This window comes from Bombus fervidus, chromosome 6 (assembly GCF_041682495.2).
Source record: "Bombus fervidus isolate BK054 chromosome 6, iyBomFerv1, whole genome shotgun sequence".
NCBI classification, from domain to species: Eukaryota; Metazoa; Arthropoda; class Insecta; order Hymenoptera; family Apidae; genus Bombus; species Bombus fervidus.
Window position 1 is genome coordinate 15,547,940 of NC_091522.1, and position 18,909 is coordinate 15,566,848.

At 44.2% G+C, this 18,909-nt stretch overlaps 1 long non-coding RNA gene across 2 annotated transcripts in view; it reads left to right on the forward strand.

Moving 5' to 3' along the window:
* LOC139988311 (uncharacterized) overlaps window positions 1-18,909 on the forward strand; it is a 301,238-nt gene that overhangs the window by 267,215 nt on the left and 15,114 nt on the right. Inside the window, exon 5 of one of the 2 annotated variants that reach the window (XR_011800069.1) lies at window positions 3,863-6,163. The exons of the other annotated variant lie outside the window; for it this stretch is intronic. This is a non-coding gene — a long non-coding RNA (uncharacterized lncRNA). Of the gene's footprint in view, window positions 1-3,862; window positions 6,164-18,909 lie in introns of those variants that run through there. 2 annotated transcript variants of the gene reach the window in all.

Below are 18,909 nucleotides of genomic sequence, written 5' to 3' on the forward strand. Positions count from 1 at the left end.
TCTGATAAAGCGTGGGCATGCCACGAGAAAATGACCATAACGGAAGACACGAATTACATGATGTAAACGCGCCACCTACGGCGAGACGGGCCGGATTGAATTTAATACTAATTAAAAGTAATAAATCGGCGGACGAATGATTTCTGCCCGTGCGGCGAGCAGTCGGTCCTATTCCCGTCGGTTTTGGGCCCCGGGGCCTACGCCGCGTTTCTGCCGAATTAAGTCGGACAGTATCTTTTTCTGACTTCGCCACGAGAGAAATGCAATTAAAGCAAGATCAGAGGAACTCGTCTCTCGTCCGTGTACGCTCGCCGCGGCGTTCTGACTTATGAGTCGCTGGAAAAAAGATTGGCCGCGTCATGGAACGCGGGTTTTAATATCGTTCAGCTTCGCCGTTGTTGTATATTTACAGTCTCTTATTAAGTCACCCGCGCCGTCTCTCTTTCTCGCACGGTCTACCATCTCTGTTTCGTATTAACTCTTACTTTGTGCCTCTTATTACGTCAATGGCTCTTCGTTCGGCCTCGAAAACAAGCCAACTTCTTTGAGAACCGGCAAGAATTCAAGCTACGCTGCAGAAAGAACTAAGTTATAAAATTTGAAGATTCTAACGTCGAAGGTTTGCAAAAAGTTTCATTAAATGATTTACATACGACTTCTTTGAATTTCGTGACGAACTTAAAAAACGAAAGAAAAGAAAGAAACGTATCTCGTATTTATATCAAACTACAGAGCTAGAGAGCCGTTTGAAGATTTACAAAATCCTGTTCGAACGCTATTTATTAGAACGGTCTATAGTACTCGCGGGAACGAAGAAAGCTCGTAAAACGTCGTACTGGTCAGTATCAGATCGCGTGTCAACGGATCGAGGCCAGGTATTTATTTCACAAGCGTTATTATCGATTGAACCGTCGACAATGCGGTATATTCAATTGGATTTTATAAGGTGCGTAACGCGCACCCGTGCGCACGAGTCGAGATCGTAAGGTGAAGCCAGAGAAAAGAAAGAAAGAGAAAGAGAGAGACAGAGAGAGCAAGAGAGAGAAAGAGAGAGAGAGAGAGAGAGAGTGGAGGGAAAGATCGTTACGTTTTGACGTTTACGAGAAAGGCTACAATGGGTAGAAAGCGTTAATCCCGCGGGTTCGTGCACCGTTGGGCCTCCTCCGAAGAAACGAATGGGGCGCCTATGGCGATATTTATTTAACTGCCGCACTAAGTTGGCGCCCCGTGGCGATGTATTTTGAAGACGCGATTCTGCCATAATTACAGTAAAAAGCGATCTTTAATTTCGCGAACGGCGAAAGTATGTCGTAGGTGGGGACAGCGAGGGCAACAGGATCTTCTCTCCAACCCCCTATTCAGCCCCTTCGCTTCTTTCTGGTCAGATTTGTAATTTGAATTTCGACTGCTTAAACTTTTTCGTCTACCGCATTCGTTGTGTTGTACCTCGCGAGATCTCGTCGTTAATTTGAGAACATAACATTCTGTAATAACGAAACAGAACTAATTCGTCATTCCGAGTAGAATGAAATTGATCCTTCCTGTTGTTCCCCTTCTATTCTTCCTCTCTATAGGACGACTACGGAAAATGAACATGACAAGTCACCTATCTGCAACTTTTTACAGGGAACTTGTTTTAAGATTCGGTACAGAGCTACCTTTACATTATATTTTGACGATAAACATTTTCAAATACAGCTCGATATAATGTTACACTGTCGAAGGTATTAGGTGGGTGCTTGTTCTAATAAACGTGCCTTAGATTTTCATAAATCTTCGCCAACAAGTCTTAGGCCTAACAGGTTGTTTCCATTTTCAATTATTCGTGCTACATTCAAATTCCGCAGTTTATTCACAAAGTGATATTAAAATCGGAAAATCGACAAAAGTGTACGTGTCATGCCTCTCTGTTGCGATCTTCGTGTATTACACGGAGGCAAGATTTTAGCGAATCACGATGGAAAAATGATCAACAAGATGTCCGACATCCGATCACCAAACAGTGTGCGGAATAAAAAGGAGCATAGATGATCGATCGTCGAGGCGATCATCCGACTGATAATAACAACTACGGGATCAAACTTAGCCTGGCTTTGGAAGGGACGGGGCAATTAAAAGAAAGAGAAAGGAATAAATGGCCGGGCATGTAAATGATTTTAGCTGGTCGGTCGTTCGAGCAGCATTAGTTTTACACACCCTGACGATGTTCCCCCGACTAATTATTAGGGCCCATTACGTATTATTTAAAGAAGTAGGCGTCCAGACCCTTTCATTATAATGGGCTGCAGGTGCTAGGAGCCTCTATACACACCTTATTCATCCTGTACCCTTTTAAAATGCCGCTATTATAATGCGTGGGCAACGAGAGGAGAGGAAAAGAGAGTGACGAGAGGGATGAACGGAGAGAGAGAAACAGCGGAGAGCTGGTGCGTAAGAACCCGCTTCAGAAATCGCGACGGGCAGAGAGAACACCGTGGATTGTGTTCTCCTCTGTTAACGTCGATGGAAGGCCACGGGGAACAATGGGCAGCGATAAATAAAAGAATTTTCTCCGGTCTGCTTATGTAAATTTACGGAATGAACTTTGAAGCTCGCTTTGTAATTAATATTTCCACGATCGTTCCGCGGGCTTACCTCGTATTAAGTAATTTCTCTCGTTCAGCTGCGAAAGATTGAATCGTTTTGAAAGATAGAAACGTCGGAGATCCGATGAAAAGGGAATTAAACACAGGAAAACGTGGAATCCTAAAAGATGACGTAACAATTGTAGATATCTGTCTATCGTAAATGTTGTAAATCTGTTGTAAATGTACTAATAATTCATTTCATAAAATTGCGATATCTTTAAATACGCGTTTAATGTTCCAAGCGAAATTCCTTCTTAATTTCGTTTCTTTATTCCGTCGTTAACGGACAAACGGGATACTCAACGACTATATCTCACGTGGGTTTTCGAGTCTTCGTACAAAACTAGCGTTCACGATGCACCAGCAGGGAGAAAATGAAAATACGAAACGCCGAGGCCTTTCTCCACGCGGAACGCACACGCGTGTACACACGCACGTGCAGAGGTGGGTCTCGCGTGTTTTTTTCCTCGTGTTACGCCGCTAGTGGCAATACGTATCGTATGCCTGTCTTCCAGATACCTTTTTACTCGTCTTTTGCTGCAAGATCGGAGCAACAACCAGTCCTTGTGTGTCCGACGAAATTTACGATGGAGCCTCATGCACCATGCAGGCTTTATTTTAATACGCCGGGGGAACGGCTCTCGGGTAGAACGCTGTCCCGCTGCGCCAAAAATCTTAAATATTCATAATTAAATATGCTAATGAACGGGTGACTTCAACGGCAAAATGATTATCAAATTGTACAATGGCCGCGTAAAGTTATTGTACGGGCCGAACGACCTGGGCCGTGTGTGCACACTGGTCCAATGGAATGCATAGACCCACCAGGAGGACCTGCGCCGAGAAGGTCGCTCCAGAACCCCGATCGATCAAAAATTTTTTAAATCGAGACCGTTGAATGTTTCGACACGAGACAGAATAGAGTCAGAGCTGCTGTCGATAACCGGCCTTCGCGAGAAAGCCTTCAGGTTTCGAAATTTTCTGTTTCAATCCTATTCGCATCAAGTTCCGTGGCACAGAGATAACACACCTGCAAATTGATAGAAACTGTAGATTAACGATTATCCGTACTTTTCGAACCACGAACAGAATATTGATTTCAAAATGAAAACGTTAAGATCGCAGTCTTGTCAGAGGCGCGGGTGAACCTTCTTCGACTCTACAACGATTTTGCTTCCTTCAACTCTATCTCTAAATCCTTAAAACCAAAGATTAAATACTTATTATGTTTTCAGGGATGAAGAATACACTGATTTCAAAATTCACAGATTGAGACATTGATCTTGTTAAAAACGCACGAGTAACTCTCCTATTCCAACTTATTTGTAACATTCTGTTTGATTCGCAAGAATATCGATGGATAAGAAAAGGTTGATAGTGCACGGGTCAGAACGCTGGAAGGGAAGGAAACATCGAAACTCGCCAATGGAGGCGACCAGAACAAAAATCCTGCAACATGATCTCGCGGCACGCGGGAATGTTTTCCTCTCATTATTACGAGCGGCCGTGTCGCCCGGAGTGTCGAATCGGAGATAAAGAGATTGTTTAAATGCATTACTAGTCCGGGGCCGATCGAAAGAAAGAAACGAAGGAGGCGGAAAGGTGGGACCGGCCGAGCGAGAGAAGTCCGGACAAAAGAACGAACAGGACTAGCACAGCTGGGAAGAGCAGAGATGAAAGAGGGTTCTGAGGAAGGTCGAGGGATTGAACGAAGGAGGAAGAAGGACGTGGATAGTACACGACGAGGAGAGAAAGGGAAAGATTCTTCTCGTGAGAGAGCTTTGCATCGGTCGCGTGAGATAGCCGCATCATTTCTTGGCAGACAATTAATTACTGACATTATGTTTTAGAATGCTTACTTGCGCCGGCTACCAACTGATCTATAGATTTGTAGTCGGTTCTGTACGCTTCGTTCTCGTTCGTGCAACGCACAGCGTGCACACACGCGCCAGAAAAATAGGGTCGTACACAGGGTGTCTGATAAATCGAGATACACGAACCACAAAGTGGCAATTGTTGCCGAATGAATAGGTAAAAAGTAAATCGATGCCGCGTCAAGTGACCCAAATGATTGTTTCGCCGTTAACCAGAACAATGTAAACTATTTCTTCGATGCGTTGTACGATTCAGCGTACCGCGATTAATCGAACACTCTGTAGATACACTATTTCAACGTACCTATAGGTAGGTTCTGGTGTTCACTGCGGGACAGTGCATTGGCCACAGAAAGCAACAATCAATGTACGAAATGATGGATATTAAACGCGACTAATGCTGTCGTAACAGAGCGTCCGTTGCACGATGCGATCGATTACAACGCGTACGCATTTCTTTCCGGTGAAAACGTCAGGCGTCATAAACCAAGTGATCGAACATAGTTCAACAGACTACTTATTGAACCGCACGCGCCAGCTATTTTCAGACGCTACGGTCCAAGACATATTTTTATCGATCAAACGAGCTCAAACTCAAACTCAAATTCAAGTTTACATCCGAACTTGTATTTACGTTTAAGTCAGAAAAGTAAGAGATCTTTTGTCATTGTATATAAATCGCGATTGATACATTAATAATGGAGGATTTTTAACTGTAGTTTGCTCGTAACCGAATGCACGCGTAGGTCCCGTCATTAAGTGGAACAGTCGGTATTTCACTTTCTCCGACGTCGGAACACAATATCGGTGGAGAAACAATGCCCCGTAACAAGCACGAAGGCGCGCGCGCCGCTTAATAATCGTCAGCGTCTTTATTGATGTACCGCGGGCGGAAATTTGAAAACCGTGACGTCGGGTAATTTTTCATTCGGGCCAGGTCAGATTCCACGTCTTTCCACCGTGGAGGTTGTGGCTCCTCACCGAATTGGAATTAACTACGCCGGGCCTTGTGTGCATCGGTTACCTTCATTAAACGGTTTCACAATACTCGATAGATGAAACTTGGCAGGCTCTCTCCTTCCGAACTATTTATCGTTCTTTCATCGTCGATCCGGTAAATAAATCTCATCAGACCGATTCGTCCCTTCGAATCACAAGTAAAAGCAAGCCGGCGTTATTTAACGAATTTCATTAAACTACTATTCGCAATTTTAGGCGATGTTCCTTGATCGATATGTAACTTTCCTGCTTCTTTTTCTTTTTTTCTTTTTTTTTTTTTTCTTTGAAAAAGATTCTATGCTTTCGCGAAGAAAATAACGTACGTGATTTTATAAAGAATTTAATGAAATACCACGCTACTCTTGGTACGATGAAATATCGATTTCTGCTCTGTGATTTGTATCCGGATCAAATGTATAAAAAAAGATAAAAAGTCTATGTTATAATACTCCTAGTTTCTGGGAAATGTGTAGTTATTGCAAATATCTATGTAAAATAAAAAGGTAAATGTCTCAGGAAAGTGCAGAAGTTTGCAAGAATCCCAGCGGCGAACTCAACAATGTAGCCCATACTTTTACGCACGGAAACCTGTTGTATCTTAATGTAATTTATCGTCGTGCTATTAAGTATGCTCCGTGGATCCCAAGATTCATCCGTCTTCGAATTACCTCGATTTACCTTTGAATTACCTATTTTCTCTTGCCGCGAAGGTTGGTAAGCCGCGCGAACGCGCAAGCTCGCCCATCTTCCGCCGGCATTCCGCCGCGAGGGACGAGAATCGTTAGTTAAGAAAGCAATACCGCAAGCATTTCGTTAGAAACTTGATTCGATTCTGTATCGAGCATCCTGGAAAAACTGTAAATTTCAACCGTATGAACATGCGCTACGCGTAATCATATTTTCTTTCCATTCCTCGCGTTCTCCTTCTCGTTTTTCTTCTGGTTTTTCTCCTGGTCTGAAGAAATTCTCGCGGATCCGAGTCGTTGGCGAACAACACGGTAAACAACAGGAACAAAACAACGTGGAGCTTGGTTACAGGACGTTCCCAGTCACGAAAGCCGGCGATGCTATTTTAATTTCACGCTCGTTCCCTTTCCCCTCGACCCTTTTCGTTTCGTTGGCGCGTGTGACGAAAGCACATCGAGGTCTCGCGACTGCATTTATTATTCGTGGATTAGTGGAACGGCACACGAACATCGTCTGATACTAATTGCGAGAAACAGCAAGAACGGCCGCGTTGCGGCTCCCACCGTGTCGTAAATTAATTTACCTCTGTGTGTTTTCGCTTTTAACGCGCCGGACCTGGGGGTCACTTCGCCTCTCGTCAACAATTACCGTCTCTTGGCAAAAAAAAAACGTCCATGTTGCACGCGTTCCACGGATGCTACGATGCTACTCCGTGGATCGATCCGAGGGATGGGCAGTGGCGTTTTTTCGCGACACTCGTCGAGTTTACCAGGCAGAAAGTTTGCGAAACGAACGGCTAGTTGCCGTTGTTTGCGATCAAGAAACATCAGAACGTTCATTGGAAAAGAATAGTTTGTTTGAAATTCGTTTCAACAGAGAAAATTTGATCGTCACGATCTAAACTAATGTAATACTAATCGTAAATAATGCCAGGCGACTGAACGATTTCGCTGTTGGGAGTAAACGATCGGAATATGTTGGTAAAACGTTTAGAAGACGTTGAGACGAGAAAAATTTAAGCGACAAGCGCGACGAGCGTCTACTACGTGGCGATATATTTTTATTCGAGCTGAAGACAAGATTTACGCGACGTACAGGCGAAACCCTCGTTTATTAATGAAGAAAGCAATCCTAACCCAAGTGGACAGTCGTAAAACCATTAAACGGCTAGTAAATCAAGAACGCGACACGGGGTGAAACATGATTTAACCCCTTTCACGGCGTATTAATCCGCCGTGCGGGTGTCTTCGATGAAATGTGCATTAATCGCCGGTGTTGAAAAACCGCCGCGTATTTCATCGGGCGCAATCTTTATCGCCGTCTTATAATCCCACATTACCCATGCTTTCTCGTCGACCATTTCGTTTTATTTTTATCATTGACTCATCGAAAACCGTTCTTGGATGCACCATCTTCAAGCTCGTATTGATTTGTTAACGTATCTTGTCGCTGCATGATACTGTAAATCGTCGAGGCGTACTGCATTAAACATATAAGAGAAGAATAAATAATAAATAGTAACACTTCGGATCGAACGACAGTTGTCAGATACGGATATGAGAAATATACACGATGCTACGAACAGTGATTCCATAAAACCGAACAAGGACGAAAGCCGAGCGTGCATTATTAATTAACGAAGAAAGCAATCGGTCCGGATGGAAACGAACAGTCGTGAAACCACTGAAAGCATTGTAAATTGCAGCCGTCTCGCGGCTAGAAAATGATTTAATCCTTGACGGTCGCATTCATTCCCGGGCTCGACGTCTTCGACGAAATGTACATTAATTTCACCGGCTGCTGAAAAACCACCTCTCTCGCTGATTCCCGTCGCTCGCGGCGATTCTACGAGTCCGGAGATAGCCGCTTATGAAAAAGATCAATGCTTCTAGTAGTACCCCCGGCACGCTCCATCGGTTTTTATTAACCTCGTCGGTGAGGGTACGTTCGTGGCAGCGATTCTTCGCCAAGTGTTCAACGATTTGCACGAGAGACCCGTGGATAAAGGTGTACGCTCGGGAGAAGAAACGAGACGAGCACCACTGGCCGTTCGCGGTTTCGGCGAGTGTATATAAATTAGCGCGAGTAACGCCGCGGCATTGAATCGGCTGATAAATTTTCGTGGTGCGTCCGACGTCACACCTCCTTTATACCGTGTACCCAGGAATCCCGTACGCGCAGCCAACGATAAAAATAAGAGAAAAACGAAAAACCAAAGAGAAGGAGGCAGACACGGGGAGAGGGTAGAAGAGAAAAAAGAAAAAAGAATATATATATATATATATATATATATAATGTGTGGTGGGTCGCGAACATGTTCCCGCGCAAACCAACTGCTCGGTTCTCCTGCTGAGGACTTAAAGTTCGGGTAATCGCGATCGTGGACCCCACCTCGTGGTATTAGCGGCCTGGACACACACAGGCTACACGACACAAACAGGATCGAACGAACCTGTGCTCCCTCGCGACCAATGCTAATTACTTTTCTTTTATTCCATCCAGCTGACGGTGATTTGATCTCTCAATATAACCTTTTACTCTTGCTGCTTGTAGCTTAATCACGTTTCTGCTTGGTAGAAACTCGACGATGCGGTATTATGTACGTTTCATCACGTGGGAATGCCGTTGTGTATAAAAAAAAAAAAAAAAAACAAAAAGGAAAGAGAGAGAGTAAAATTCTTGAGGACATCGAGGGGTTGGTCGGTCGATTGTTTCGTTTCGTTTAATTTGCAAGTATAAACCGTTGTCCTGGGCCTGAGGAGACGGTGGACGGACGTTGGACGACGAAACGATGACCGACAACGTTCGTATTAACGGCACGGCCAATAATTCTCTTTGTTAGTACATCTCTACTGTACTTTCTTTCTTTCTTTCGTTGGTTCGTTACCTTTCTTTTTACATTGGCCATTCTCTCGGTTCATCTCTGTTCGAGAGAGCACTCCTTCTGCGTGCGACTGACGCAGGCTTTCTTGTATGCAGGAATTCCAGGACCAAAAATATCCGAGCGATCCCTGTACGCTCGCAGTGGCGAAACCGCGGCTTCGTGGCATCTTTGTGGCACCTTTGTGGCATATTTTCCTCCAGGCTTCGAAACGTTTCGCCTTCGTACGAACGCCATCTTAGCTCGGTTAACAGAATTATCTTTCTTTGGCTAACTGCGCTGGTCCGTGCCGAAGGATTCCCTTTTCCCTCACTCCTGCCTCTTCGAGTACCACAGCCATTCGAGCTGATTAAATTCCACCTTAAGGTCGGTTTAAAAAAAGACCGCGTAAAAATTCCCATAATCGATCGCATGAAAAATAAACACGAGTACCCGATACGTACGATGCGTCAAAATACAGGACCATGTCTTTTAAATATTATAAATCCTTATCGATAAAATTACAACAGCTCGTTGATAGATATCTTTCGAATAAACGAGTACTAACACTAGCGTCATTATTTTCCCGATATTTACAAACGCGTATTCTTTATTAAAACACGCGAATTTTCTCAGTACGATAACAATTCTCAAACACAAAACGCCGGTACAATTTAATCTGATCTAAAAACTCTATTCACTTCCGAAAGCCGCTGCTCACCTGTCGCTCTCGTCTGTCCATTATATCTTGAAATAACATCGACGCAACAAGGATTACGTCGAGGAGCAAGAGGTTGAAAAGGACGAAAGGAGGCGAAAGGTAGGAAGGAAATACGAGGAATAGCTAAGTGAAATAGCCGTGGCCTGGCCATGCGGACGGCCTAACGGGCGAAGTTGCGCGTGACAGGACCGATGGTCGGATAGATTTATATTTACAATAGACCTGTATTTATAACGACGCGTGTACATGGGTAATCCTGCCACCAGGACGACACACTTCGTCCATCTAAGTAGCGCGAGCTTTCACGCACTCCCAGTTGCATGCCATAACCAGATTAATCCGTCGCCCTTTCGCTTTACCGATCGCCACCCAACTCTCTCTCCTTCTCTCTCTCACTCTCTTTCTCTCCTTCCCTACATCTGTCATTGATTCAAGCTTGATTTCCACGCGGTCGCCATAAAGGTCGTGGAACACGCGCGCCGTCGTGTTTTACTCTACACGACGAAGACGACGCTCCCGAGGGACACGCGAGCTCCCAAATCCGAGGACAGGAAGCCATCAAATCGAGAAACGTGTTTACGTGGAGGCGGCACGTGGACAGAGGAGTGAGCGCGACGACTGCGGTTTCGTCTAATGGATCGTTCCGACCAAGCCAACCGGCACCCACCAATGGGAAAGGAATTAATCGCGATGATTGTTTTACCGATTCGCTTGATAACGATGGTCCTGTGTTGTTTCGGGTCGCGTTGGTTTTGCTAATGGAGCCATTTAATTTCGATGGACTTCGAACGACGATTACAAATTTCCCAACTACCTGTTTCCCCTAATTAAATAGGAATCGATAGAAATTCTTCCTTCTTCCTTCAATAATATATACGCGTAATCGTGATATTCTATGTAAAAATATTTTGGAGGCAATCGTACACTATATCCCGAAGCCTGTCAAGGATCCGTACGTTACGGACGTTGCTATTAATTGGAGAGTGAAAGCAGCGCGGCAGTAACAGAATTTAAAATGCAAATGATTACCTATTAGAGCGTTTTGCATACGGTTAGTGAAGGAGCACCGACATGGCTGCGTTTCTAATCGACCGTTTCGGTTTAATTGACCCACATTCCCCGTAATGTCGCGCGCACTTTATTAACGGCACATTAATTATCTGTCCGGACGGATTATTTAAATATTTACATCGTATCCGTGGCGCGCCCGTGTACACGGCGCACCGACCGCCGAGACGGATTTAAAAAATTACCTCGGTACACCGGTGTATCCACCACCCGCATTGATATCATAAATCTTAAAAACGGTGCAATATCATGAAACGCTAATGAGGACACCATTGGGACATTTTATATTCAGTTCGTGGAATTAGCCTTTCGGTTACTTGTTTCTGAAACTGGAATGTGATGAATAGTCGAGCGCGATAATAAAATCTTCGTGTCGAGCACGGAACGTAAATTTTAACCTGTGCATCTACGATCGCCCATTTTGCCAGAAAAACTGTATCCAGCGGACACTGTGGCGAGGAATATTTTCGCGATTTGTTTAAAAATTGACGCGGCGCACCCTCGAAGAGCATCCATCCAGTATTACGAGTAAAGCTTGTCAAGAATTAATGGAAAATATAATTCCGTACAGATACGGATTCCGATGGTAATCGTAAATATATTCTCCAAGATATTTAATAACTCGCGGAATAACCTCGGCGAGTGTAATAAAAATTTGTTTGAAATCTGAAAAAGACGAATTCCATGGCGGAGGTAGATTCGGCGCGCGTTCGAGCGTGTGCAGAATGTCTCGTTCGCACCGGTAAACCTCCCTCGACGGTGGCGTGCAAACGATGCATTAACGTACCGACACAATCCACCGGCAAATGAGAGGCCCAGCTATGGTCCCTACGTGCTGAATGAGCGAGCGCCGTCGCGCCTGATGGACTCTAAACACGCCTTCGAAATTTTGCGATTCCGCGAACCTTTTCGGCCGCAAGCACGCCGTCGGCCGTATGTCTCGTACGATCTCTCGATCGATGCTCGACATCGATTTCCTTCGGTCTACGCGTCAGCCGACTGCCTACTACGGGATTGAAATATTAATTACGTGATTATGCAGAACAGTGCGCCTAATAGGCTCTTATTTGCCATCGTTACTCGTCCATTTATTCGTCGGTATGAAATTAGGTGCGCCAATGCGAGAGATGGTTGCGAGAGTTTGTCGCCGGTTCGAACGATTTATATTTCGTTCTTTTGTTTCTTAATCGATCGGCGAAACGCGACCAACGAAACAATGAAATCGATCGCGTCGATGAGACAGGACGAAGCGGTAAAAGTCGGGCCGGAAAGCCCGCTGGCGCTTTACCGAACGTTTCGTGTTACGTTGAACGGTTAATTTTTGCGATCGAAAAAAAGCGCTCACCTCGATTCTTAATCTATAGCAAAAATTACATGCAATTACCGCCGCCACCCAACGCGCCGGCATCTGTGAGTCGAAGGTAGCCGGCGATCGCGTGATTTGCACGTCCATCCGCCTTCAGAATGTCGAAGGCAGCAACAACGCTGCGCTGGTGCGCGCACAGAGTATCGTCAGCTCCGACTCGAATATTGCGGCGTGTCACGTTTCCCTTTTCACGTCACGGCACATGGAAATAATAATACGCCTTTGAAGTACTTACATTCGAAATGATACATTGGCCAGGTACGTATAGCTTCATCGGTTTTTCTTACAAAGGAACAACGTTATTTCATCGGGGCGAGAGGCGAGAGCGGCGAGGGCCGTTCGCGAGCACGCCGATTGCATCGCGTGATTACCAACGTTAAGGAACGAATTTCGATTTCTCTAGCGCTAATTCCCTTTCTTGCCGCCATCGCGCGATGAATTACGCTGCCGGCCACCGTACCTACCTATACACACGATAATTCATCTTCCTAACGTCTCGGCTTTCCGTGAATTAAGCGTGTTTTTCACTGCAGCTACGCGCGCACCCTGGTGTCGCACGAATTAGCATAAACGCCGGACGCTTCGATCGTGTCACGCATAAATTTGTCAGTTTCGTGACACTTTTTTTTAATATACCGGTTCGGTGAAAAAACGAAACGGTTCGGAACTGTGAAAACATGTAACGCGTACGATTCGCGGTGCATCATCGGAAATGGATAGTCGGATGGAAAAATTTCGCGCAAAACCAATCTCATCGATTATAAAACCATTTTGATTTGTTTAACAAGCGAAACGCTTAATAACGAGTTACGATTTTCCTTGACAAACCGCGAAAGGCGGAATCCTTTTTATCGTCACGGGGATTAGCGGACCATTGAAACCGCGACAATACGCGCCGCGGCCTTTGTACGGTTAATACCTATCGCGCAGACACACATAGCTCACCCTTACAAAATTAATTCTATTCGCCAGGGTACGATGAATCGCGGCGAGCGCGGGGATTCAAACAATTATTCCCGTGCAACTTATTATCGGAGCCGGTCGCGTACATGACCAGACGCGTGTACACGAGAACTCTTTACGAAATGAGTTCACACGACGCCGGGGATCGGCGTGTTGGGCGTCGAGTGGCAGACAAGGAGCGAGAGGAGTCAGAAAGGAAATAGCCAATCAGGCAAATGAGAATACAAAGGCACGACGGGTCTTCCCGTCGTTAATTGACATACGTTAATTAATACACGTTCTCTTTGTCGTCGTTTATCCACGGTCGCCGATACGTGGCGACATTTCGCGAAACCGGCACGAAATTGCACGCGATACGATATTGTTCGATATTGTTTCCCGAAATTCTCGTATCTCTTCGGACCGTCTCTCTACCTGCACACCTTTAATTACAGCATCATCCATATTCATAAACATAAATTACCGTTTCGCGCGTGCACGCTGCCTTGAAATTCGAGATCTCCGGTGCTCGACTTTTTTCTCTTTTCTTCACCGTTCCGATTCGTTACGGTAGAGCTGCGCGTTAATCGGCTGCTTAAATAATTTACTATAAACGCGTCAACGCGATCTTCAGCAAGTACAGTCCTTCGCTAATAATTTTCGCTAAACGCTGTATTCGGGTTGCAAAAGTCACTTCGAGCATTAAATCCTGCAATTATGAAAAGCCCTAAAGTCCCTCTGTTGCTGACGTAAAAACCACTCCTATTCGCGTGCCTTTTTCCTTACGACAGTCACGATGTAACGCAAAGTAGCTTGCAACGCCGGATCCATCGTAAACGCAAAGAGTGATGGACCGACTGAAGCTCGAGCCTGCGGAACGAGGTCAATTTGCTCGCAGCGACTCTAAAAACCACGACGCCCATAAAACGATGGCTGGTTCGCGTAACGCGGCTGCGATAAAGCATGCGTGAAACAAGGATGTCGCCTTGCACCGTTGCGTAAAACGTCGCACGGAACCGTTCGAGAATCGAAGGTCGACGCGGAGGGCGACGAGGTCTCGGCCATAGGACGTTTCGCAAAATTTATCGATCCTGGAAACGCATCGCGAGACCTTGTAGCTCGTTTCATGTCGTCACAATATTCATCGTGCTGGCGGTTAAATCGTTCGATTTTTATTAGACCGATGTTCTCCGGCAGGTCTCTTCGTAAATGGCCTATAGCGAAGAAACAGAGGAGACGTGCACGCGTGTACCAACACGGTCACGGAATCCAACATTTTCATGCGTGCGACTCGCGCCGCGGTATTGCGTGTATACGCGTTAATACGGTGATTTAGGGCATAACGCGTGAATCCTTCGGAGCGTACAGGAAGTTGAGAAGCGTACACGTGCGTGCGTAGGTCCGTTTAACGTGTAACACCACCGGGACGCCGATAGTGGTGGTAAATAGGTGGTAGTGGTTGCGCTGGGCGATGGTGGTGCGATGTTGGTAATGGTGGCGGTGGTACGCGATGCGTGGTAAGACACCGGAGTGACAAAGCATTAATTAAGTCGTACACGTTTATCGGATATTCCGGCGTTGGCTTATGAGCCACGAGCGGTCGCAGTTAAGGGAGAAAATCGCCCGGTATAACGCAACGCTGATGAAATATGTCGCTCGTGGAATGACAGTGCCTCGTAAAAGACCGAGATTAAACTTTACGGAGAAATAAAAAAAGTTTATATGATCGAATGTATATCACGACCGGAGATGGTTTATCGTGTGTGAGTATCGTTTAAATCGCGTTGAACGCATTCGCGTTGCCTCGTCGTCGTATTTGTTCGACGAGCGAAATTTTTTCGTCAATAATGGACGCGGGTGCTCGATCATCGCGCACTGGGAATACGAACGCGCTTCCTTTCATAGCTAATTCCCTTCTCTCTGTATCCTAGACTCGGCCGCCGTATTCTTGTTGATAAAACCGTAACGATAAGTATCATCTCGTTAATTCTTCGGCCGATAGGTCGTACTCTAACTTCTTAACGATTCCCCCCGGACTTTGTAAGTTTGTTAACGAGGTAACTTGCGTTTCAACTAACGCGCGATTATTTTTTTGCTCCTCGAATTTACTTTACAACGTGTTTCGCTTGTCTTGACCGCTTCGAGCGCTTTCTAACGCTTCCACAAATTGTCGAACAAGTAATTTGCTTGGAAAAGATAAACCCTCCAGTTAACAACATTCATATTTTAACCTGTTCGATGGTGATTAAACGCGACGATGTTCCTTCCTTCATTATCGCGATATAGTGTACGGTAAAGAAGCAACGATATATCTACGTGCAATGTGTAAATATGTGTATGAAACGAAGTACTCGTCTTGCTGCGCGGGAGTTTTCCATCATCGGTGATGTTGCCGTCCTTTCGCTCGCGACACGTCCGTCCGAGGTGGATACAGGAAACACGAAAAACGATTCATTTACATATTATTGAACGCATTCGTATGATAATCGCGAGCTTTTTAACCGTGTACCTAGGACGCGGCGACCTAAATTTGCGAGATAAAACGAACACGCTGGCAGCGGTTGGACGAGCAAAGTGGAATCGCGGTCGTAAAAGTTTGACAATTCGAGAAATTCGAGAGGCACCGTCCGCGGAATACATTTCTGACGTGCCTCTTCGTACGTGAAACGAAATCCCGGAAACAAAATAGTTTCTCGATGAGCGCGGCTACTATGAATATGGAGGAGCGGTTTTCCTTTCTCGATCGTCCACGAACAAAATAAACTAATTAAAAAGTTTTTCCTCTCTTTCCCGTTTCCTCGCGGGCGCGCGTGTTTCGCGCGATTGTGGCACGAAATACCGTTTCTGTTCGTAGCATGAAAATATTAGATTAACATAATCTAATAAAAATTTGCTGTCGCTGTTTCAGCCGGTTAAATGTTTGATTAAAATAAAAATTCAGATCGTTCATTTGGGGATGTCCGTACCTTAAATTCTTTAAAATCGTAGTGGCCGGTTTAAAAAGTTTGTTGTCAATTTTTCATAGCAGATTCATCGACAGATAGAGCTTTATTTATACACGAATTGAAATATCCATTGCGAGGCGAATGAAATAATTTTTATCCCGCATTCTATAATTTCAAACGATAAACGTAGAATTGGCTTGGGCAAATGGCACAAAAATACTACGAATTAAATCCATACTCGTCTCGTCGCTCACGTAAAAGAAACTCCATCATCCTGGCAATTATTTCTCGCGTTCACAAGGAAAGACGTCAAACGTGGTTTCCCGAGAGCGACGAAGGTGTCTGTCCATATCGATCGTCAAAATTTTCGCTTTGAGTACTTCTGCAATGTTAACTTCGTTGTCTGTCCCGTGACCGGCCGTCCCGGCCGACGACTCTTACACTGATGAAGGGCTCTGTCTAATGAAAGGGTTGTGTGTTTGATACCCTTAAGAATTGAATTACGGCGGGACGAACGGCGGGGTCGGTAGCCATTTCGAAAAGAATAGGATCCGCGTAGGGACGAATTTATCTTTCCCGGTATCGTGATCTCTCATCGGTCGTGTACATGCTTCACGGTGTCGTTTATTTAACGACGCTTATTTATATGATGCGATGCGCCGTCTTTCTCTTCTTTCTTTTTCTATTTCCCTTTTAAGAGCCTTAAACTGAAAGATGAAGGGAAGAGGTAATTTCGTGAGATAAGAGCATCGAATGGAACAGGTGGTGAAACGCGTCGCAACACAAAGGAGAAGTTTGCATGTGAAACGATTATCGATAACGAAGGTCTAATCTAAAAAGGTCTAATAGGTGGAAAAGAGGGTAAATGAGAATTCTTGTCGCTATTCAATGACGCTAGCTTGTACCGGATTGGCCGCAATAAAATCACAAAATATTATATAAAACGTCGTAAGTCGTTCATTTCTGCCCCGATCCGGTTATATGCTTTAAAATGCTCTTAACACCTGCAACACGTTACATTATAGCACCGCATTAAATTCAGCTTGTCGTGACATTAACGCGCGCACGTTTCAGCTAGAGCTTTCAGTTGTAATGCGCGCTTTCTATCGATGTAATCGTATACGAAAGAAAATAAGAAACTTTGTTTCAAAATTATTGTTTTCGATATTCCCTCGAAGATGTCTTACGAAAAATCTGTCTAAAAAATAAGCTGTTTATCATAGGAGGTTGCAAACAGAGAAAATTTGTTTATTAAAAATATCGTTATTTCTATGGTTAATGTGCGATGGAAAAATTCGGTAAAATTAACGTTCGTTCGTTCAGTTTGTTAATTATACTAATTAGAGATGTCCAAATAGCTTTCACAAATATATGAGAAAGTATGGGAGAAAGACACGGGTATATAAAAAAATAAAATAGTCTGTGCGATACCATTACCATGTGAAATTATTAATTTAAATTGACGTTATTAACAATAAGATATTGTTGTTGTTATGGGTTACTGCTTCGCCTCTCAGTTGCACTTTCTATTTTTTACGAAAATTCGTTCCATGAATTCTTTCGCTGAAATTGCCCGTACAATTGAATTTTTCAGTTTTTAACGGATAATTAGCTGTTACACGATTCATCTATTGCACGAGACTCGTATTTCTTTTTTTTTTTTTCTTTTTTTTAGAGAGATAGAGGAAGAGATTTCAATCGCACTCACACGAAGAAAGTTCGTTCTCGCTCCCAATCACATGGGCGATCGATGTAGCGAATTTAAATATCTCGATTGCGATGAAATAAAATGAAAACAGCGCGCTCGCGGTTGAGAACACTGTACGAAAATTGGGCTACAAAAAAACCATTTCACCCAAGTAGGAAACCTCTTTAACCGTCTTTGGTCGTTCCTCTTTTTTCCCATATATTCCAACGAAATATCCCAGGGACTGGAATTAGTTGGAACTAGTTAGAAATCGCATTAAAAAATTTTCGATTTTATCGTGCAAACTTCGTGATCAACGGTATTACATCCGTTCTATCGTACTGCGAATTTATCGGTCCTATTGAAAGTGTCGACTAACTGAAAATCAACTTTCACAAATGTTCTACTACATTTTCGATCGTTCAATAAATTATAGGATTTGGAGATCCATTCTGTTAACTAAAACCTCCGATTAATCTTTCTGTAAGTTTGATAATTACGTAGTAACGAAATATATTCTTATTACTTACACATCATCATTCTCATCGGATAATTATGTATGCATTTTGCTCATTAAACTCAACGGTCTGTCTTGTTCCTAATGTTTGCGATAGGTGACAATATATTCGGTGTATCCGCCAACTACGAGCATCGTAACTTTGTTAAATAAATTCCAGCGTTACAACGACGACATCGCAGGGGCATTTGTCGTTCTACGTGTACGTAGAACGCATTGGGTGAAAAATTTATTTCATTCGGCAATATTTATGCGACATCAACAATTTTGTAAATTTAACGATATATGATGGTAACAGGGCCTTTACATAGCAATCGGATCAAATATATTGTACTAGTTTCGATACAAATTTTCGCGGTTCGACAGGTAGGCAGACGGATTGCCGTACTAAACAACTGAAACGTCCGTGCTGAAACGTGACGACTGGTCGATGGCACGATCGTTAGAGACAAACGCAGGTAAATAAGAGGCCATGCACGGTATTGCACTGTGGCCGACTTCTTCGACAAGACAAACACGATGGATTTGTAGAGAATCTGAATTCAAATTTCTATCGAAAGTTGTAGATAAATTTGAATGTAAACTCGTATAACTATAATCTAGTCGTCGTTTAAAA